This window comes from Anser brachyrhynchus (genome assembly GCF_964034855.1).
Source record: "Anser brachyrhynchus genome assembly, chromosome: Z".
Classification (NCBI taxonomy): Eukaryota; Metazoa; Chordata; class Aves; order Anseriformes; family Anatidae; genus Anser; species Anser brachyrhynchus.
The window spans coordinates 18845192-18868836 of record NC_137697.1 but is presented as its reverse complement, the minus strand read 5'-3'; the positions used below and the strand labels follow the sequence as shown (position 1 = coordinate 18868836).

At 42.3% G+C, this 23645-nt stretch overlaps 2 long non-coding RNA genes across 13 annotated transcripts in view; one reads left to right on the top strand and one right to left on the bottom strand.

The window, feature by feature from the left end:
* Positions 1 to 23588, bottom strand: part of LOC308185749 — a 55358-nt gene extending 31770 nt beyond the window's left edge. For 4 of the 12 annotated variants that reach the window (XR_013943717.1, XR_013943718.1, XR_013943719.1 and 1 more), the window contains exons 1-6: positions 23183 to 23588; positions 17628 to 21773; positions 6472 to 6523; positions 6007 to 6153; positions 1454 to 1589; positions 378 to 564 (exon numbers count right to left, since the gene is read on the bottom strand). This is a non-coding gene — a long non-coding RNA (uncharacterized lncRNA). The remainder of the gene's footprint in view (positions 1 to 377; positions 565 to 1453; positions 1590 to 6006; positions 6154 to 6471; positions 6524 to 17627; positions 21774 to 23182) is intronic. The other 8 variants (XR_013943722.1, XR_013943723.1, XR_013943721.1 and 5 more) reach the window with 7 other exon arrangements.
* On the top strand, positions 7422 to 18482 carry LOC308185751. The gene is made up of 3 exons (XR_013943732.1): positions 7422 to 13371; positions 15415 to 15782; positions 18410 to 18482. It is a non-coding gene; the product is annotated as an uncharacterized lncRNA (long non-coding RNA).
* Positions 23589 to 23645: the final 57 nt, after the last annotated feature.

Sequence of the window (23645 nt, the reverse complement as noted above, 5' to 3'; positions counted from 1 at the left end):
AAGAGTTAGAGGCTAAAAGTATGATTAATACCATTCAGCTTTGTTTCTTGTAATGAAGGTTCTGTCAATCATTCATTCTTTATTTAAATATATAGATATAGATACAGATATAAACTAGTCTGTGTGGATGCAAACCATTCCTTTTACTGTTATACAATATCTTGACTAAAGAGCTTGCATTATCTGGAATTAGTGAGTACTTTCTAACTCACTAAAAAGTGATTCACTGATAACTTTCCAAACTGTGATGACAATGAAAAGGTATCAGGAGGCAGGGCCATGAGAAAAGGGATATTCCCAAGAAAATGTCTTTGGTCCAATGTTAGTTGTCATTATCAATGATCCAGGTGACGAGAAGGGTAGGGTAAAATTCTTACCCAGTAAATATGCAGGCAATGCAAAGGCTGATGGAGTAGCAGATAACAAGAAAGGGCAGATCTTCTGGGCTGACGTGAATCACCTCATTAAATGGTCTCTGTACCTTGTAGGGATGACATTGTACTGTGTTGCATCGAGGAAACTGATGAGAGAGATGGTCTGATCCTTACATGTCCAATCAAGTACCTCCGGGAAGAACAGGGATAAGACAAAGGAGAAGGGTTTACCTAGGCTTAAATTTAGGGATGGGAGCTGAAAATAGCTAAATGTGTCCTTGCAATGAGATATTGCTTCACAGTAGAAAGGTAATTAAAAGGTAGAGAGGATTACTGGAAGAATGGGTAGACTTCTAATCACTTAGTCTTTAAAATGAGATTCCCTGCTTTTCTAGTGGGCTTGCATGCTTTAATCTTCTTCTGGAGAAATTAAATGCCCTCTATGCAGAGCAGGTCAGAGTAGATGGCTGCAGTTGTTCAGTGCGGCCTCACAGTCTGTGAATAATTCATTGATAAGTCTGATGTTAAGTTTACAATATGGCAGAGAGGAAAAAAGACAGCCTGGCTTTGGGCAGCATCTATGAAAGGAGCAGGCTGTCCTTAAACATCCTGGGACACCAACTCAGGCCACTGCCCCTCCATAATGAGTCATGCTCAAAGGGAACCTAGAGAGGAGCAACAAAAACTGCTCTGACAAAGGGTGATTTCTGAGCAAAAATTGTGGTGCATAACCGGATAAGACACCGTGCTACCACAATGTCTTAGAGAAGTCAGTATTAAGAGGGCACAGAAGTGTTTCCAGCACTTTTCCTACAAGAAATAAACTGTTATTGAGAACATCAAAATGCGAAGGACTTGTAGGTATTGCTGTGGACTTGTAAAACTGCATTAGAAAACACGACAGGAATAGAAATCCTGCGTTTCAAGGAGATGAATGCAGTGGTTTAAAAGTATTTCAACTGTGACTTGCTTAATGATTGCACCATTTACAGTGTTTCTGAATCACCTTGGTGGTAGCTGAGCATACTGCTCCCCACACCATGCTGACAAGGGGTCTGAGCAGCCAGAAAATGTCTTACCTTCCTGTGACATGCAGTGCACTTTGCACCAGGTGGTACTAATGAGTATGGCTGCAGCCTCCAAATCCTCCTGCTCACTTATATGGGAAATGCAAAGTGAGCTCGTTGCCTCCACGCAGCCCCTGGCAAACCAAATCTGCAAAGATAGGTGGCAGCTAAGGCAGAGCAGGGCCCTTTGAATGAGAGATGCTGTTCAAATCCAAGGAAGTGTAAAAAGAGAAAAATAGAGGATGATGTGCCACTGAAGGAGAGGCAGAGGAACACAATACTTAAGCCTTGAATAAAAATGAAAAACTAATCACACTGCATTCAGGCTGTGGATAGAACATTTCATCCCCTTTTTTGTATTCTGATCAGTCAGGCAGGCATGAAAATGACCTTTCTTGCATGCATGTTGTCAGAAACCTGCTTCAAGCAAATGTTTATTTTATCTGACTGGATCTCAGCCGACCCGTAGCACAGCTGATACCAGATGTTTTCTATTTAAGGACCATTCTCTGGGAAGTTAAGCTCAGGCAGTACAGCAGGTGTCTGTGTGCAATCACTTCATCTTCTGCATCCCCAGGACCATTCGGTGCTCTGTGACTGCAGCTGACGGTGAGCAGAGCACTGCTTGCTCCTGGCTGCTCTTTCGCATGTATTGCCCCAAAGCTCTGGGTAGGATTTGAAGGATCCTGTGCTGGTCCCAGGCCCATGACAAGCAGTATTGTAGATGCCCTGTGAGGGCTTACTGGTGTGCTCTTACTGTGGTGTCACCACACAAGCCTTCAAGACATCCCTTTCTCCTACTGGAGGGAATTATTCTCAACACAAATGGGGATTAAAAACAAAAAAGGATTAAATTCTTTCAGACTTACTGCATCGGTGTCTAGATACCTTTCCCTTCATGTTTATATTTGGAGTTTGGAGTATAAACCCAGAGAAAGCTACCTGCTGAAAGCAAAAAGTTTACCTACTGCTGTCTAGCTTGCCCAGTGCAATGTATGAAACCACCTGAAATGGGCCATACCAAAAGGTCTGCCTGGATCACGGCAGCTAACGCCCCAACATCTGGCAACGTATGGCTGGGGGACACAGTGAGCCAGGGACAGCTCTGTTATGTTGGGTAATGCCTGATGCATTTCTCTGTCATTGACATACTCCACCTCACCACACGAATCTGTGCACCTACACCATTCTGTGTCAGAGTTCACAGACAAGCCGTACATCACTGGAACAGACTGACAGCGCAGCAGGCGGAGGCTCACATGCTGGGAATCACCCGTCTGATCTGCACCCATCACCTGTTAACAGGGGCAGCATAACGGAAAGGTTTTGAAAAAGAGATGAATGTGGACCAAAAGGTTGAATGTCATGAAGGGAAAAGGAGAAAATGAAGTATTGGTAATGTTTGCATTATTTGTTTTGCTTTTTTTTTTTTTTTTAATTATATTATTACAAATAAGAGGTTTTCAAAACCTCAGCACATAATCATACTAGGCATTCTGGGCACTATCATTTTATTTATTTAGCTGACATCCTCCGTGTTTTCTTGAAGAAAAGCTATTCATTTTGTTCAGAAATTTCAAGTTTATGGTTAGGCTTACAGCATTCAAACAGAAAATAGAGACATCTAAGGGAAGCAAAGTATTTGAAAAAAAATGACAATTACAGGAGAAACAAACAGAATAAAGTCCTAGGCTTTTAAGGATGTTGGTGATATCTGACATGGGTAAGAGTTTTCATGGTGGAGCTGTTACTTGTTTTGTATATGCAAAGACCATGACTGCGTCTTAGTGTACAACCTGCCTACTGACCTACAGCAGTCCTACATACTGCCAGAAAGCAGAAAGGTGGAATGAAAGAGGGGCTTTGCTGATTTCTGTGAGTAAAAGATGAGTGGTGGACAGACATCTGCCGGTTGTGATCCAGTTATCAGCCAGGATTTCAACGTAGTGGAGATTTCTTAGTCTGGGTAGACAGAGGAGAGGGAAGTGAAGAAGACTTAAAAGATGTTTGTTTCCTCAATTGCTTTGTTATGAATCTAGAGGATTTGACTGGAGAAACTCAATTATACTTAGATTTTCAAATATAACTGTCTCAATTTTTTTTTGTGGAAAATGATGGAGCACAGCTCACAGAGCAATCAAATTCTCTTGCACTTGTCATTCAGGATGGTGAGGTTGTGTTCAATCCCTTTGTAGCCCTTCAGAGCTTTCCAAGCATGACCCACATCTGCTTGTAATGGGTCATTGTCACTGCTGTATCTGAGAGCCCACAGGCAAAACTGAGCATGGAGCAATGTGTTCAGAGCCTATTTGCATGCTTGCAATGAAGGGGAGCATATGTGTACAGACAGATGCATAATCAAGGGGACAAAGCCAGCTCTGAGAAGACATCACTAATGTCCCAGAAAGGCAGTTGGCCCTTAAACAAGATCTTTTCACCAGTGTATTCCAGGATTTAATTACATTACTATCGATGGCAGCAATTCATCCTCCTGCAGCTATGTGGGGGTATAGAAATTACTGAAGGGTAGGTAAAGAGCTGAGCATATTATAGCATTAGAACTGATTCATGCCCCATTACTGAACTTAGCTTTAAGATAAGAAAAAGAAACTCCTTTTTGCTTATAAAGGAAAAGAAAATACATCAGTGCTGAAAGATACTCGGCACTAAGGGGAACTCATAATTCAATGAAAAAAAAAAGGAAAACAGGAAAACTGTGATACAATCTCAATAAATATTGTGAAAATAGTCCAGATGCTTCTTCACATGATTTCTGTAAAACTCCTTTGGCTTGTAATATGCCACTGCATTTACCACTTCTAGAAAGGAGCCATATACTTTCACATCAAATACTAGATGTCAAAATAACTGGGGCAGTTGCACAACAGTTGCTGTAGCACAGAGGAAATAAAAGTATATATATATATTTATATTTTTGGTACACACAATATGGAGCAGAAGGGCTATTTTGTGTTTAACTTTTATAGTATTGTGAAAGGGTTTTAGTGTTTCAGGATAATTTTTCACAGTTTGTTAAGGATGTTTTTCTTTTTCCTATGTTCTTCCCTGTATTGTGCTGACAGCTTAATTCTAAGGCTGATGGACTTTAATACAAGACCAGGGGCAAATTTGTTCTGTCCAGCTCCAAGTAGTGAGCCAGATGCAACAACCACTTGTTTAGGGGCCATGTCCCACGTTCAGCAGTCCAGACTATGAGCTCGATGGTCCCTTTTGGCCTGGGGACATGATCACTGCAGCCCTTGTGGCACACCAGCTCAGGTCAGCCTCCACTACAGCTGAAAATACTTTTTACTGGTAGCTTGCAAAGCATACCTCTAGCCCACAAAACACCCATAAAAACAAGGCTAATGCTACAGGCTTGCTTCACAAAGAGCTATCACGTTATTAATTTTATCCACCAACATTGCTATCCAGTGCTCAACTGCTTATAACCCATAGGCAGGCAGCAGCTTATTTCAGGCTCCTGGAGTAACATCCCCTTCCCTACAAATGTTACCTGGAATACAGATTATTTGCTGAATGAAGCCATTGTGCTGACCTGAGGCATGTACGTGACTTCTTCCACTCACTCTCTTCCGAACATAACATAGCACACAGCAAAAGTCCAGGGTTTAAATTCCATTAAGAAGTTTACTACAGAAGTGTGATCATTTAATAGGATCATGAAATTGCTTGTAATACAATGTGAACTTTAGCACAAGACAGCACAGATATTTTAAATAGACATGTTAGCCTTGTGTTTGTTAATTTATTCAAAGTTTCAAAGATTAATTATAAATTTATCTTTATACTATGCAATACAGCAATTTCAGTCTTCGTTTAAAAAGTCGGATTTATCAAACATACCAGTGCCTGCTAGAAGTATCAGAGCACAGCATTACTTAGCAATCTAGCTGCTGTGCCCTGAAAATAGGGCAGTAATCTCTGGTAATCCCTAGGTATTTAAGATTACCATGGAATAACACTAGAAATAGCTTAGCAAATGATTTAAGAATGCCTCAGACTGTAATTATGTGCAGATAAAGGTCACCGGGTAGAATATTTCTGGTGTGGTTTGGAGTTCATAAGAACAGTAAGGGTCTTATACTAAGGCACTTTAATTCCATCTTGCATAATTGAGGTGGAAAAGTAACAGCATGACGGTATCTGAGTTAATTTCTTGGTAACTGGTATGCTTCTAATAGGATTTTTGCACTGAACAAGAGGGTAGTCAGGCAGTATGTGAAGCAAGGGTCAAGGAAAGCAAAAAAAAGAAAGTGAGAGTTTGGAAAGCTCTCAGGGAGAAGCATGTCCTGAACTGTTTGCTCCTCTTCCACAAATGAAAGAAGCAGAAACCTTCACAAAACTGTGAGGAAAATTCTTTGTGTTCATCACAAACCTATTATTGCTGGGTTGTGTTCCTACTCTCAGTCTATGTTCCTACTTTTACCTTGAGCCCTTTTATCCTGAGGCACTTGGCCACCGAAGGAGCACCCTCCAGACAACAAGTTTGGAACAGCTGCTTTTCAAAAACAAGCCTTGTCTCATTATTAGGACATTAGTACCTTTGTTACTCTTCACTTATGAGTATGCCCCAGGCAGGGCCTGACAAGGAAGGGCCACGGACCTTCGCCCCCAGGGGATGGAGCCTACTATGGGTGCACGGCATCTCCCAAGCTTCAGCTGCTGCCCTGGAACCAGTGCGTGGAAACCTGAAGGGTATGAAAGGGTATGAGCATGCTCACAGGCAATCTGTGAATGTTAACAACAAACGACAGAAAAAAAAAAAAAAAGCGAAAATATCAATGAACATGGTGTTCACAAATCAACTAGAACAAGTGTTAATTATTAGAAAATACCCACTGTCACTGTGATCAAGATTTGGAACGAAGCTATAATTACAGCATTAGCTTTCATCCCCAAACGACTAATGAATCAGCGAACTGACATTTACAGCGATACTTAATTAAAAAAAAAAGAAAAGAAAAGAAAAAAAAAAAAGAAAACATAACACAGAAACAATGGCATACCAAATTTGCCTTCTTTCAAGTCACAGGAACTTCACTAATACCCAGGGTTCCTCTGAAAAAGAAACAGAGTAATCGAGATTTATAATAAAGAAAAGAATTCATTACAATAAAAATAATGTTTGGAGAAATTACATGTAAATTATATTTTGCCAGGAAGCCAAAACTGACAATCAAATAAAAATGCCCTGAATAGTCATTATGGTGGCACAGATGTTCTCCTGCCACATTTCACATTGACTCTTTCTATTCGAGTTGCTCTAAAATAGATAATTGAATAAGAGTCTGTAACAGCAGGCTACAGAGCTTTCTGTCCAGCTTGGCTTCACAGACCTATTCTTTCCAATTTTATTCACAAACCTATTATTGCTGGGCTGTATTTCCTGGATATTGAATGTAGTGAACACTATTTTAAAGATATATGTTTTGCAGAAATCTGAGCTCCACAGCTGTTGCAGAGCCTTTTTAAGCCCTCTGCACTGCATGCCATTAGCGTTTCATAGAATTTAACTGAGAAGTTCAAAACGAGGGCAAGTGGGCAGTTCTCAGAAGATCAGCTAGTTCAGTGGGTAGGAGAGAGTAAGTGCTCTAAGAAATCATATTGAAATCTGCTGAAAGTGCTGAGTCAACAGCAAACTTTGCATATAGAGTCTGTTAACTGGTTTCAGGGACAAATTATGCCTGTGCCTATGAAACTTTGCTTTTTATTCATGAGAGCTATTAAGGACTTTCATTTCAAAGGGGTCTTGGAGATCAGACATCCACAGCCTGTCTGAAAGTCCTTGCGACTCTGATGTCATTGTTTGCTTAGGACCAGGGGCATATGATTAATTGATTTTGTCAGTTTGCTGTAACTCAAATAAGATAAAATAAAATAAAATAAAATAAAATAAAATAAAATAAAATAAAATAAAATAAAATAAAATAAAATAAAATAAAATAAAATAAAATAAAATAAAATAAAATAAAATCAGCTCCCTTCAGCAAAGAAAGAACCAGGAAAATATCATGTGCAATTGGCAGAAGTGTTTCGAATGGTTCAAGTGGGAAGCTGTATTTTTAAAATTAAACACAGCCAAATTTCACAACCAAGCACTGCTTGCACCACTGCAATGAAGAGTTCAGCCTTTTTCACATAAACTCTATCAGTAATTTTAACAACTCTGCAATTGCTTTTAATTTGCACAGATTTAACCATTGTAACTATTTTGCCAGCAAACTACTCACCTGGCAAATCTCAGCTATATTTCTCGCGCCCTTTGAGAATGACCACACAAAGTTCTGTCTCCTCTGTAGATATTGCCCTCATTTTGCTTCAGGATGAGACCCAAACTAAAGCACGTTTATTTTATTTTGGCTTTTGTGAGTGTCAGAGCAGAGCTTTGCCCTGCTCCATGCTGGCAGGGATTCCAGCATGTGCCAGGGAGCTGGTGTCCCTCGGCACTTTGCACCCCAACAACAGCCCCATCCTGGTTTGGCAGCTTGAAGGTAGAGCTGAGTCCCACCTGAATGAATTTCTCCTTTTATCCACCATATGCTTGTGCTCACACTGCCACCCTGTACAGTCTGCCAAACACATCACTCCAGACAGAAATAGCCAGTTGTCTCTGCCCCAGCACCTAGCATAACATAAAAAAGATGCTGAGAGTAACCAAGCGGTGGCCCTGCCACATGCCAAGGGAGCAGAGCAGCCCCTGGCCGTGGGAGAAGCTCCTCATCTCTGTGTGAGGTGACACTGCTTGCCCTGAGCTTGATCAATGCCAAATAAAAGGGGGGAGGAGGAGGGGAGAGGAGGGGGTGGAGGCTGAATTTTGCACATACTGAAGCAACATCTGATGAGCCAGATTTTGCATCAGAGTTAATACATTTGTGAGCAAACCACCTTCAGAATCTAGTCACAGTCCACAGAAATTGCCTCCATAGCCCCCAGATATGCCAGACCAATGCACGGTCCTGCAGGAAGACTTGGACTGACACCCATATGTGATTTCTGAGGGCTACGTATGGTGCATCTGCTGCAATTTGTTCCCTACCAGACAGGCCTTTAAACGAGAACAAGCTCCCCACCTCGCCACAGTCACTTGGTGTTTAGATGCAGTCCCTTACCATGTGCTCTCAAATTCATTATTTCCTCTCTTGCTTCTTTTAATTAGAGCAGCTCCTTGTGGCTGAAAGGAAGCATGTGAGCTCAGCTGATTAAGTGGGGTAGCATTTTACTTGCCAGCATTTCAGTTTGGAAAAAAAGAAACTGCTGCCAATAGAAGTTCAAAAGGCTCAGCTATGCCATGGGTTGTCTTTAGGACAGAGGTCTACTTCCGAGCAGTTCCTGGTATTGTAAATTTCAGAATTTCACTCACCGCTGTTTAGTTAAATTTTTTAGTTATTTTTTTTCTCTCTCTCCTGACCCCTTGAGACATCCAAATCCCAACATTGCCCTTTGTACTCAAGTGAGAAGCCCTGAGATACCATCAGGCATTTCATCCAAACAAAACTCAGGCTCAGTCCTAAAATCCTCCTCCTTGGCTGGAAAAGACAGGAGCTGAGGAGCTTTCATCAGGAAAAAAAAAATAATTTGGGCCCTAAGACACAATCATCTTGGAAACAGGGTTCACCCTCTAGAACAGGTCAGTGATATGTTATGGTACAGACCCAGCATGTTTATCCTGCATGTCAAAACCGTAACTTTATGCAAAATCAGTAAAGTTTTCTGTCGCAGTTTGGCTTTGTTTGTTTTGTTTTGTAGTTTTGCTTTGCTTTTAAATAAGAAGATTCAGTAAGAGCATCCCAAGCTGTGAGGCTGTACTAGACTTCTACTCTGAAGTACTTCCAGGGGTAACTGCCAGTCTCTCCCTGACATACCTGAGAAAAGCATGTGCCACAAAGATGGCTGAGGTAAGGAAAGCAGCTCTGTATGCTTCCTCTGGAGGTTCTTGCTCTCCGTGGCACAGCTGTGGTCACCGCTAGCAGCTCTGTGTCAGTGCTGAGGGCTCTGTGAACAGCACTGCTCACAGTTTTTACCTGCAAGCTGCTGTGCCTCTGTGGCAGGGGCTCCCCATAGCCATGAGGCTGCTGCACGCTGGCCCTGAGGTCTCTGATCGGTGAGGCAGATAAGTGACAACCAGCCTGTTTTTGCTCTCACATTTCATGACCAAACTACCTCCGGATACCACTGATCGCAGCGTGTTTCCTGCCAGAAATAACTGCAGCCCAGGCTTTCTTGGGTACACATACTTGTGCTTTTCTGCCACCCGTTTCATCCTATGCACCACCCAGGAGAGCTACCAGGGAAGGACATGTCTGAAAGGCTGTTTGCTACCTCCATTCCTCTTCTATAGCCCTCAGCCTTCGTCACCAATTTGCAAATCTGCATCCTCACTGTGAGGGTGAACATGGTTTCACATCTCGAAGCATAACCACTACAAAAAACCTAGAGTTTGGCTATTTTTGCATTCATTGCTCTCCTGCAAGAGCACTGCAAGCCCTGCCATGGGTCTGGCTATTCCTTTCCTTGAGCCCATTTGCAGCCTTGGCCTCCAAAACATCCTGTGACAACGAGTCCCCCCATTAAAGCATGCAGGGTGCAGGGAAGGACTTCCTCCTCTTTGTTTTAAACCCGCTGCCTGCTATTTTCATTGGGTGTCTGTGACTGTGGGAGCTCTCAGTGAATAACCATTCCCTCATTACCTTCTCCATACCATTCATATTTTTTTATAAACTTTGGTCTCCTGAGGCCAGACAAAGACTGACAAAGCCTCCTAGGGTCAGACAGCAGAAACCAGCAGCCGCATCCCCTCACACCACGGCGGGGAAAAGACCTGGAAACTCCAGCTGAGAGTATCACCATCTACATCCACGCAGAACGGCTTCGGTATCACCATGGACTAAGCAGCAGCAGAGGGGTGATACCAAAAACACCTCACTGCAACCAGAGGGCAGACAGAAAGGAGCACTCCACCAAGGAGGAGCAGCAGGGAGTTCGCGCAGATGTAGCGCTGTTAGGAGGCATGCCTCTTTTTATGAAATCTATCGTAGGATTTGTATTGCTAGACTTGTATTTGAAACTGAGCTTTGCACCTAGTTTCTCAGTTTCCTTTCTTCTGCTTGAACCTGTTATGAAGTCATAAATATTATGACCCTCAATCTCTTTTTATGGAAATAAGTTACACCAGAAATCCAGCACAGCTTTAGTGCAAGAGCAAGACTGGGTGTGCATTGTGTCTGTCTGTGTATTAAGGTTACAGGAGAAAATCCATTTAAAATAATGTATGTTACAACAATAAAATATCATTATTTCTCAGTAAAAAGCAGCAGCTTATTTCCAACCTGTGAGAACCCTTCTGAACCCAAGAAGCTGAGGTGATGCCTCTCGTGCAGTTACACTACGCTGAGTGTTCAACACAGGCGGGCAGTACATCTTGTGTTAATTGTTAAATTGCAGCTCATTCAGCCACCAGAAGACTTCCAGCTAGGAATACCCATCTGGTTTATTTCCTCTTTCCTGTGTATTTGCCAGATCATTGCTGTACCCAGCACCTCACTTCCTCCTTTCAAGGGCAAATCCTCCCAGAAAATAAGCAGCAGCAACCCCTCAACTGCAGCTGCTGGAGTAGTTAATTAGACGTAGGGTGCTGGTGGCAATGCCGTAGGGACAAGCAGCTTGTGCCCATGGCACTGGCAGGGCTGCGGGGGTGTTGCTGCAGGGCAGGGCTGGAGGTGACCATGCTCTGGTAGGGGCATCTCCAGGGCACGTGTGTTTCTCCCCTTGCTCCCAGCTCTCACGTCACAGGTTTGCAGAGCAGCCCCAGTGCCACTCTGTCGCCTGTCACAGCAAGGTGCCATGCAGGGGAAGGACAGAGAATGGTGTTAAACCGGCTTCCTGTGAGAAGGAAACATCATCCTCTGTTCCAGCAGGTTATATCAAAATAGCATTTTGGTATCGGGACTGGCAGAAAAGGGGAAGGATGCCTTCAGCTGACCAGGCTGCCCTTGCCAGCACATCTCCTGGATCAGGGTTTCACCACAGAGCCCTTCCTGTGGTCCCCTCCTCTTGGCCGAGCCGGGTCCACCTTGGGCAGCTCACAGATGGATGGATGAAACACCAACGGCAGCAGCAGGCTCTCAGGTGCCAGATTCATTGCAACAACCTTAAGGTCATATTTTGGCACTGGCACAGGCATTTATTTTGAAAGGGATTATCCTATGTCTCACCTCTGTTACTTAATAACAACCTAGCTAAAGCTGTATTGCTATGAATATGGCAAAGGAGAGAAGATCGCTATGCAGATCAGATACCCATCATTAACTTGGAGAGTGATAATGAGTAAGGTTAATAGCGCTGCTGAGTAGAGAGAGTTTATCGTGCTGAATTTAGATGAGATCTGCAGCCAAACTTCCTGAAGATTTCACTTGGGGATGTGCCTTTCATTCCTATGTGGGGGGCAGAAACCTGTACCACAGTTCCAGGCTGGATCCATATTTCTGATGTCAGCCCATAACCGGGACTCGCATTTTTCATTTTGGACCCTCCTCCTCCTCTCCCCATAAAGACTTCCACTCCATAGTCTCCAAGCTCTCTGCTCTCCCCAACAGCTTTGTAACACACATGTAAGAGAAGCTCTTTCTTCAAACATTTCCAATCGCAACAGCACATAATCTAATAATAATCTATAATCTAATAATAATATTAATAATCTCCCAAAGACATGGCCTGTAATGAAGCCAGCACACCATGGCAATGTAAATGCCAGAGCGATCAGGGGTAGAAGAAGGTGAATATCACAGACTACTGATCTATCATTACACTGGTGTGACCTTGTTAAAACTATCTAGAAATACATTTTACTTTAGGCAAATCTCAACCCGTCCTTTGGCCAAAATGTTCCTCACAGGACAGCAGGTTTAAACAGGCATTATTCGGTACTGTTTGGTTCTCAGTGAATCACTCCACATAATTTCCAAAAGCTCACTAATAATGTGTTGGACCGAAGTAATAACTCCCTGTGGATACCAAGGAAATAAAGTGCTTTATAGCCCTATCCCACCTACCACCCAGCGAGCACCCAGTCCTTTATGAACTCGTGCATTTACCTTCACTGCCTGGGGGGCCTGGGGAGAGAAAACGTTGGAGACAATCACCTCTAACACAGAACTGTAACTTCCTTATAAAAATATAACATTGACATTTTTTTTTCCACAGGGTTTTTCTATTACCATTTCTCTCTTCTCTAATTTTAATTGCAAAATATATTCCAGGTTGACAAGATAACTTTTAGAAGTGAAGAGGCTGAATAAAACTTATCCTAAAAGAGCCCTGAGTCACCTTGATCCTTCTCCAAAGATAGGGCATACAAGTACTGGAGTAATATTCCTCGTTCTACAATGTGTTTCTAGTTACTCACTGCAAAGCCATTAAAACAGCTGTATATGGCATAACGTGACATGAAACAGCAATTCTCCAGCAGCTCAAATGTAAGCAGCCTCTCTTTCCAAGGAGAAACTGTAGTTCAGCCACCTTCGTGTCAGTGAATGTCCCAAACTTCTTAGTATCCAACTGATAAGCACTGGTATGGTTCAACAACTGAAAAACATCTCAGATAAAAACCCATTTGCCTTCCAGTAGATGCCTGGGGGAGACTTAAATTATTTCTAGCAAAGTGATCAGTATTCCACATGACGCTTTGCAAAGGAATTAAAGAAAATCAATTTCCTTCAGACCTTCCCATTTCTGAGCTTTTTTATGAGTCAATGACAGCTGAAGTGTTTGCATCATTAATGAGGTCTTTCAGCACATAATACCTCAAACGCTGTGCAAGGGCTCTCTCGGGATGGATAAAGCGAACTCGCTAGTTCTGATCTCCGGACTTCAGAGCCGGCACCAGGAAGCACGGCTGCGTTACACCTCCCGTAAGTGCATACACGTATATCCTTTTTAAACTAGCTTGTATTATGCAGGCTAGCTTTTCCTTTTTCCTTTTCTTTCCTTTCCTTTCCTTTCCATTTTTTTTTTTTTTTTGCTAGCTCTTTGAGCCCAGCTGCATTCATATGAAACACCCCAGACTCCATAGGAATCCAGAAAAGCAAAGGCACCAATACGTGCTAGACATTTCAAATCTTGGAGGCAGTGCCTGAAGGAAAAAAAGGTAGTTTTTCAATGTTTTCCTGAAACATGGTGTGAATTGCAAGGCATAGTATGGCTGTTCATTTTCTCTCATTTATCCCAAAATTGGAAGGTTTGGCCTGAGAGGTTTCCAGCCTAAAACTGTAATTTTAGCACAGCAATTGTTAGCAAATTATTTCATGGCAGAGATGTGCAAAAAAGAAAATAATAATAATATGGAGAGACGGTTACTCAGGCTCACTGCCTCTTAGAATAACTGAAAAATAACCTCTCTAAGCGTTTGCCCTTGCTGTTGAACACTGCCTCTCAGGAAACGTGTTTGGTGGGACCAATGCCAGCCCTGCCAGCCCAGAAGAACCTTGAGCTGGAGGAGCCTCCTGCTGACTGATGGGCAGGAGAGTCCCAGCGCGTCCCCAAAATCCCTTTTTCTTACTGAGAGAAAGCTGCAAGTTGTACTCACACCCTGCCATCGCATTCAGATTGGTTTGCCAGTTGAAAGTTCACTGTCACATTCAGGGGAAATTTACTCTCTGAGCAGTGAGGGTCCCGTGGACCGTGGAGCAGCGAGGGCCCTGTCTCTGCACCACAGCCACCCATGGCTCTGCAGCGCCCACCTGGCTTGGTCTGTTGACAATTTTTCCTCTCACTTGATGGCGGACTCTTTGATGACATATCTGCCCTTCTCCCTCCACTCTCTTAGCACAGGGGGTGCACAGCTGGAGCAGAGTAAACAGGGCAGTAAGCAACATGTACCAAGTTCAAACACATTGATGTGCAAAACTGGTGGAAACAAAAGGCCTTCCAGACCCAACAGCAATCAGATCAAGGCATGAGGTTGTCACCTCTACCTTAATATTTGGTGTTTGCATGGCTGTTTATGTAAACCACATTTTTTTTCAGGCACTTTCAATGAAAGAATTTTTGTGGAAATCCCATCTTACTGGAGAAAAGGCTGTCTTCAATGACCACAGCAACAACTAGTAACTAACCATACAACCTGAACTTTACAGTACAAATAGTTTTTAGATAACAACTCAAGTTTAGGGAAAAGCCCCTGCTTGCTGATGCTTGAGCTAATGCACTTCATTACAAGAGTCTGACCATCCTGTTAATTGGCTAGGTGATGCAGTCATTAAGATAAATGAGCTACACTTTTGCAGGACTAGCAATTCAGGAATCCATGCTGCCCTATTATCTTACAGAGAATAACAGACTGTAAATAATGCAGACATGTAATTAAGCCAACTAAACATTAAACAACAACAAAAAAAAGCAAATTCTAAGGGTTCTCTTGTTTTTCCCCTTCTGTCAAAAGACATTAGCTACCAGATATCCCACAGGTTTCCCCAACCAGCCCTCCAGAATTGTTTGCATGTCTCAAACATCATAATTAGCTAGATTAAAGGGTTTAATGCCTTTTCTTCATGAAGTGACTAAATTAAAGGCACATCTAAGGGAAGACAGATATTCATGCACAAGAAACTCCTACCATCTTTACGGTTTGATTATCATTTGGCTGCTGTAAGGAGATGAGGCAGTCTGGATGCTTATGAGGTAATCTATGCAATTTGAGCAATGCCAGACACTTACAACATGTATTGGAAGATGCAAACCCAACATAGATCTGCAATAAATTCAAAATGCAGAAATTAAGCTAGAACCATATCTCAGCCTTGTATGGGGAATTAACTAGGACATGTACTGCAATTTAGCATAACTCACACTCTGTGCAGGGAGCCCACAGGTCTCTCAGACTGGCCCAGCTGCAGGCACACAGCTTCCCTGATTCTCTGCCATGAAAAAGAAGGCATTTGGCTCTTTTCTTGCAGGTCAAATACCAGCACTGAGGTGGAGCAAAGGACAAGGGTGAGAAATTACTCTCTTCTTCCAGAGGAAGTATTTGCCTAGCATTTACACATCTGCTGATATCAGATCAGACCAACATGGTCTCACATCACCAATTCCAGCCCAAAAGCACCTATTAACCCAGCCCAGGGACCAACGTGACAATTACTATTTAGGACTCTTCACCAAAGAAGTCACTATTTGAACTAGAGCTGGTTTTGAAACATTTCATCATGAAACTTTCACATGGGGAAGGAAACCTGACTGTCACCTAGTATAAAAAACTGTTCAGGGACTACAGCTCCAAGGAGAACCTTGTCCACGTCCAGGATTACCAAATACTCTGGTAAAGGTAAGAACCATCCTACGCAGCCACTGCCTGTGACTTCAAAACATCCTTCCATTGCAGTTTGCTCTTTGCATCTAATTCTAGTGCTTCTATTTTTTTTATCTTTTCTCCTTTGCCTATCAGGCTCATTACCTAACTTCCGCAGTGATTTATGGGAATGAGAAGGGAGTTAAGGCCCCCTGTACTGAATAGGACTTAAGAATTTCTTTTGCACCACCTCTTCTGAAACTGGCTCTGACCTCCTGACCTTGAGTGAGCCTTTTCTGTCTTTTTAACCACACAAAGCATAGGTCCAAGAGATGTATGCTGTTTGAGCACATCCAAGATAAGTGTGTTCTTTGGCTAATAAAGATTCTCCAGATGAAGTACTTGAGGCAACATGTGCATGACTGGGAAACGATGGGCATGCACATAAATATTCATGAGTATGTATTCAGACTTCCTTTCTCATATCCTGTGCATGAGCATTACCAGCCTTGGGGCAGGAGGGGGAGGTGGAAAGGAGGGAATAAAGACAAAGAATACCATGGGTCTGAGGACCCTTCTGATTCCCTGCTCTTCAGTATCTTTTGTCATGAAGATGAGACATCCAATCTGTTTTTAGAAAACATATGATCTAAAGCCAGGACTAATGTATAAATTTGAGAGCAACATCCCACCCTGAAATGTTCTTGCATTGCTTAATAAATGGTGATTATCCAATTATCCATACACTATCCATTGCAAATGAAAAAGGCCTACATAATGAGGCATGTAGTGCTCTCGATGGTTTGTTAAAAAAAAAAAAAAATTATTCTGGGAAGTATCAGAAATACACATCATATCTCTGAATTCTGCGAAGAAAAGCACGGCTGACTCAGATGAAATTTGTCTAACAATATACAGAGGTAAGTACCTTACAATTGAAAGCACATTGGAAAGATCACAGGGACTTATTTATTCCAGCAGAGGTCAGGAACAAATCGTATTCCAAAACATGTGTTCCCTACCTGTTTGTTTCATAGCTCATGGATAGATGACATGCAGGGCAAAAAACCTCTCACTTTCAGTCAAAAGGAGCCTCGTTTACAGAGCAAACCTCATTTGTAGGTCTTTAAGCACAAGCAAGTTGGACAAGCACGTCTCTGCCAATTTACTTTCTGGAAAGGCAATGATGTCCTGGAGGCTGTACAAGATTTTATGCGGCAACTGCTGATCAAGCCCTCAGACACAAAGATAATACCATTTTGATAGTGTTTGCTGAAAGATCCTAACGGCTGCCAGGAGGGGAATTTCAGAACCAAAGACAATAACAGCCCTCATTAAAAACTAGATTTGCCTTGCTCATTTTAGGTTCAGTTGAAGGAGCAATGAAACCACTTTCTATATAATAAAAAACATCTTTAGAGCTGCCTCACAAGGCATTAAATTGCAAAAGAGGTCAGCGCTAAGCCATTTCGCCTGAGAGTTTCCACTCATTGTGAAAGAAGAGGCTGAAATATTAGTTCTGCAGGATTTGGACTTTGGATACTCAAAGTCAGGTGAAGGAGTTTTGAGAGGAAATTGGAGAGAGATGGGGCTTTCTAGACACATCACTCTTTGGAGATACAGACTTTAGGTATACTAAGAACTCTACTTGTTATGTATTTGTTTCTATTTTGTTCAAGGAACAAGCACACTTTTCATTCACTAAGAAGATAATACCAAGAACAAGCTCAATTCGTTATCTCAGACTCCATATGCCTGATTTCCATTATTTCCAAAATTTCTGAAGAAGTTGACTGAAGTTCCCAGCTCTGCATTAAAAAAAAAGCCCAGCGCTTCTAGGAGTTTACAGGAAAACATGACAGTATTACACTACAAAGATACCTCAGCAATGGGCCTGCAGGACTCCTGAGACTCTGTTGTTTCAGTCTTGGTCCAAGTTCTAAGGATGGGCACTTGTCAGTAACTGCTGGAAAGAAAACAAAAGAGAGTCTATAAGGTTAGAAACCATGAGGACAAGAAGGCATGGAAAAGCTTCAGTAAGACAGAGGAAAAGACTATATACACATAAAAACATACACAATTACATATATTGCTGGTTTGTACGGCATGTAAGCAATATAAAGGAGAGGTAAATCCCTCTTTTAAATCAAACCTCTGCTAATTTAACAAAGGAACACACTTCTCCTGTGTGATATTTGAGAACTGAGAAAAAGGATGGGAACAGATGAATCAACATCACCTTTTGATTGGCTTTCACAGGAGCAGTGCAGAGCCATTGCTGCAATATGTAATTTTTAAATGAGAGAGAGAAATAAAGAAATCATGTGTATATTTAAATAATAGCAAGATATAAAAAGATTCATCCTTCATCCTAAGAAACAGTTCATCTTCCCTATTTCTCTGTCCACTTATTCCCTGCTCCTCAAGCCTCAGAAGAAGCAATGTCATGGCCCATGCTTTCTCATCTCTCTCTGAATTGATTTTTTTTTCCAAGAATTTACGTAGATTATGTATGAAGTGAGGTCTCCTTGGTTATTTACATTTCCACTAAATCCTTCATGTGTCCCTCTGAAATCCCAGGAAAATCATTTGGTCTCTGCTTTTCTATTTATAAATTATTTTGCAGATATTCTTGAAGTTTCATTTGCATTTTGCTTTGCAAGGTTTAGAGGTTGAAGTGGGACTATTTTACTGTGGCTGCCCATTTGTTTGCAAGCCCACATAACAACTTACAGGTAGGTAATTTGTTGTTTTTCCATTAAACCCTTCCATTCTTTTTAGCTGAGTGTTATGTTACCTGCTTGAGGGGCTGTACTGCTCTGCTGCTGGACTGGAACATGCTATCATATTCCCTTCAAGAGCTTTTAAGGACTTCTCAGGTAAGTTAGATGCTAGTCCAGATCATTTGTTTGCTGCGGTTACAGCTGCTAAGTAGTTATCAAGCATTCTTCCTACCTTCTGTGTCAGGGTATATGTGGTCCTGTTTTCAACATATCCTAATCATATAAAGGTGTAACTACCCTGGGCATATGCCCATTGCAATTTTGAATATCCACAAATATCAGTCTGTGCATTTACTTCTAAAAACTTGAGTTCTAAATAATTTCTATGTGTGCAATAATAATAGACAATATTTTATATCAGAGTGAATACATTTATGGTGTTATTGACAGATCATCTCTTTCAATAATGCGAATAATGTGTGTTCCCCCAGAGAGCATACACTACCAACTGCTGGAGGTGTAAGTGTCCATAAGCCTCAGGAGCCTTCAGTTAACAGGTCTTTTCCACAGAAGTTTCAGTCCTTGAGCACTTTGTATATGCTAGTTACCCAGTTGCCCAAAACTTAAAAATGGGAACATCTTTAAGACACGATGTAAAAATACAGTAAGATTCAGGCCTATATAGCGTCAGTAATCCATTTGTCATAAATTCCACCTGCTGTGCCAGAACATTATCGTTTCAAGGGGAATCACCTACTAGCTCAGGACAAATGTAACACCAACTCCATCCAAAATTGTTTTGAGTCATCTCACTGATGCAGGTGGTGGCTGTGATTTGTTCTGATTCTAAAACTCTTCCTTAGCCATTAACAGCCAAATTAAAATGAAGAGCCTTTGTGTGGTCAACATAGAGGTCAGTGATCATTCATATTTGGCCATGTCCCCATGGCTAGACCAATCCAGGGACCCCACACAGCTGTGTGTAAAAAGCAGGAGAGAAAGCACGTGGTCCAAGATAACCATGTTCAGTCTGATTTGTAAGGACTGAAGAAATTATATTGCTACTCATGATACACAGCCAAACCAGAAATGCCTGCACTGATCATGAAAATACCATAGATTATGTAATTTTTTATTCATAATACATAACAGTATAATAAAAATAATGAAGAATATAGAGTCATTAAAGATTCACAGAATCTTAGATCTGCGCTGAAACCTTTCAGTCAGCAATACTGATTCCACCTGAAGTGGTCCCAGCTATGCATGAAGGAAAAGGACATTATACCACAGACCCTATATGACCATGATGCAAAACGACTAAGATGATCAGTGCCCAGGAAGTCCACACCCTAAAGAAGTACTTACCCACGCTACTCACCAAGTCTCATCAGATGAGATCTGGTGAGTCCCTCCATGAAACAGTCAGTGACTGGTAAGGGCAGGAAGCACAGAGTAAGTTTCCGTAGGCTTTGCTTTGCCCTAATGTTAATGTCTTCTCACCTTCTGCCCATCTGAGAAGCTTCTTATAGCTGTTAGTTGCCAAAAAGTCAAGGGTCCCAGACCCTCTGTCCTGTCTCCTTACCTGGGAAATCAGGTTGTCTGGGAAGTAGCATGTGGCCTGGGAAACAGCCTGAAGTCTTCTGTAGTGTGTATTCACCCTATGCAACGCTTAGCTCCATGTTTGAAAGCAAGCTTCCCTTTAGTCACAAGTGCCTTGTGTTCTCCCATTTTTATACTGTCTCCATGTTCAGTCTGAGCATACACAACAAGCTGTGGGGTATTGAAGCCTCCAGAAAAGTTAGCTGGCAGATTAATGTAGTGATCAAATTTACACCCAAGAATGATTGAAGAGAGAGGATTGTTGTAATTTCATTGGGAGTATCAGAAAGGACTGGGGCAGCTCAAAATGTGAGATCAGAGCCATCAGGGAGCAGTAATACAAGCCTAAGAAACTGGAGAAGGAAGACAGAAGTGGCTTAGGGTGTACTTGAGGCAGCAGATCAAAGAGATCACTTGTGAATGAAAAAAGTCAGATCCAAAAGTAATTGAGTAAAGGGAAGAGCTGACAGACAAACAATGAAGCAAGTCTGTTTTTCTTTACCATCAGCTGTTCAATCTGTACTGTGCCTACAGAAGTCACCATGATTATCTCAGGGACGTTACAAGTCAGGTACTGGAAGGGATGGTGGCATTAATACACAATTATAACAGAGGTACTGTTTATTAGACTAAGCTGTCTCCTCTGCAATTGAAACGACACTGCTGTTATTCATCTATCCTCTTCCCCTGTCCAAATAACACTTAGGCAGGGATTACAGGAGCAGGAGCCCCGGACATTTGAACCTGAGATTTTTTTTTTTTTTTTTTTTGTCCTATAGGCATGAAGTCAGAGGGCACGCATGGGGTGCCTTCGAAGGAAGATGTTCCACGGGACACTGCACTGGAAAGGGTCCAAGGAGACTTCTAGACGCTTCACAACATAAAATTGTCTCTAAGATTTAAACCTCAGAGGAGTGGGTCTCTGTAAAAGCAGAGCTCTTTCATCCAGATCTTTTCAGTTTCGACATACAGTTACATAAATCATGTCAAGAAACGAAGCAGCAGCCAGTATCAGTGCCTCTTTTTAACTCTATCCTTTACATCCCAGGAAGAAGAAGGGAGGGAGGAAATTAAGACATTTATTTTAGCTCCTAAAACATTTTTTCTTCAATATCCTGTTCAGGGCACATGCCTTTTCCCCATCATCTTTAATTGTGGTATAGAAATATTTTTTCTTAACTGCCAGAAAAAAAAGAAAAAAAAAAAGCCATCTTGAGAAGTAAGCCGTTTAGAAACCGTAGCAATAAAATAGTGATAATAATAGGAATAAAATCTCAGCAGCTGTTGATTTAGCCTGAAATATGTGCAGTTTATAACAAGATCCAGCCCGTCCATTCTCAGCAACAGGAGGTGAAGCTCCCACTACAGCAAATGCTTTCAGGCAGAAAGGACCCCCACAGGAATCCCAAGCCTGCAAGAGAGAGACCACCCCTACAAGGCAGGCTGCCAGACCAGGACAGCTGGATTTTGCAGGTCTCTCCACGCATGCTTAGTGCACAGCAAGTTGGCTAGACCCCTTATACATCAGGAATCAGGCACACGCTTTCATACCTGGATAAGCGGGGCTGCTGGTGAGAACAACAGCTCTCAGGGCTGCTGTCCTGACAAAATTGTGATTCACTCCAGGGCCAGGTGTCAACCAGCCAGATTCATTGCAGACGCTGTAGCAACTGGTAAAGATTACTGCTTTGCCTGCTCCAAACTGAGAAAGACAAAAGCAGGCATTCTACTTTATAGGCAGATTAGATCAGGAGATGATATCTTTTCTTTCATCTGACCATGTCTTCCCATCGCCCTCCCCCAGCTATGCCACATGCGCTGCCCTGCAGACATCCCCCGTTTTACATTTTCATCCACAAAATGCCCACAAATTCACTGATAGGCTCTTTGTATACCACATGCCCTGTCCCAGCTCATCACAAAGGGAAGACAGAAATAGGTACGTAAGTAGGGCTGCATCTCTGCCTCATCAATCAACTCAGCAGTGATGATGGGGCCAAATGAAGTCTTTCCACTCATTAGATTCCTGCGGTTGATGGTTTGCCAAGAGTTTGACCACAACTCCCTGGCGTATGTAGATAGCTTCTGTGATTCCCAGGTGGTCTCTCATCAAAATACGTCCCAGGCCTGGGTCTGGTTAACTTCCCAGAACAGACAAGACTGACACAGCCATGGGCTCCAAAGATAAGTATTTCTTGAAGAATACGCTGGGTTTGGTGTAGGAACAAAGGTCGACAAACAACCACCACTTGTGGAGTCAGAGATAAGATTGTCATATTGAACGTAAAGAGATGCGACTAACCACCTCATTTTGTTTGGGGACAGCAGGCCTCTATTGTCTTTTTCCTTAGCCAAAGCATTACTATAAATGTAAGACCTTAAAAAGCATTATTTTAAATTTTTATTTTGCAAATAAGAGCTGCTACCACATTCTCTTAGAATCTAATCTCCAACACTTCTGCTCTCTTCCTCCCCTCTTCCAACCAGCTCTGCTCTGGTACCCCACAAGCCCTGGTGTCTAGAGAATTAAGACAATAATTCATACTTCAACACTAAGATAAATACCTGGTTTTTGTTTTGTTTTGCTTTGCTATGTTTTATTTTGTTTTGTTTTATAAAAGCCCCTTTTCCATGGAATCGATATCATTTTATGATTTGTTGGTCTTCAAGAAGACCACCTAGATGAATCCTGAATCAATACAGAATTAGTTAAAGCTCCTGGGCACTGCCTTGCTGCCTGGCAGAAGAAGGTCTCTCTGTCTTTCCCTCTCTTTCGACCACACTGTCAGCGAGAAAAGGTATGAAACATGCAGGGAAGATTTAATAAATCAGTGGAAGGACTTGTAGCTTTTCCTAATATATATATGTGTGTATTATAGGAGGATGAAATATAGGAAGAGGACCACAAGAAGCAGGGAGGAATAACTGGGGAAAGGCAGCAGATGTTGTAAAAGATCTACTTTCATGTTCCCTGTGCACCAGAAATGTGCAGACGTATGTTGGCAGAGCTACAGTCAAAGTCCACTGTGAGGCTATATCTTACACATCTGGAAGCTATTTGGCAGGGTGTAGAGTTCAAATGTTTTCTGCTTCAGCTGGTCTCAGACATACCTTTCAGTGCCGGGCCAGGCTTGGGACAGCTCAATGTGCAGGCAATGTACGTTAAAGAAGGCGTTTGTTGTTGCTTCAGCGCGCTCCCTTCAGCTGTTGTCAGAGGCAGGCGTAGATCTGGGGCCTGCTCTCCCCGCCTTGGCTGCACGGTGCCAGTAACACTCGGTAATGAGGATGATAATAAAGAAGCAGGGAGGAGAGCAGGGAGAAGAAAACGGCACCACAAGTCAGCAAAGTCTGGCCTCGTATCAAGAAACAAAATGTACTTGGACAAAATCCAGGGTGTGAGTTAACTCAAGTGCAGAGCAAGCCATTCAGGAAATAAGAAGGTCCGCGCTGCACGGGAACATGCAAGGGTCACATCAGAGCTGGTGTGCTTTTTGAAGAAAATCCCCTCATTTTAAAAACACGGATAAATACACAGAGAAAGGACCCCCTGCCCCAGAAGGGTGGCCACCCGAGG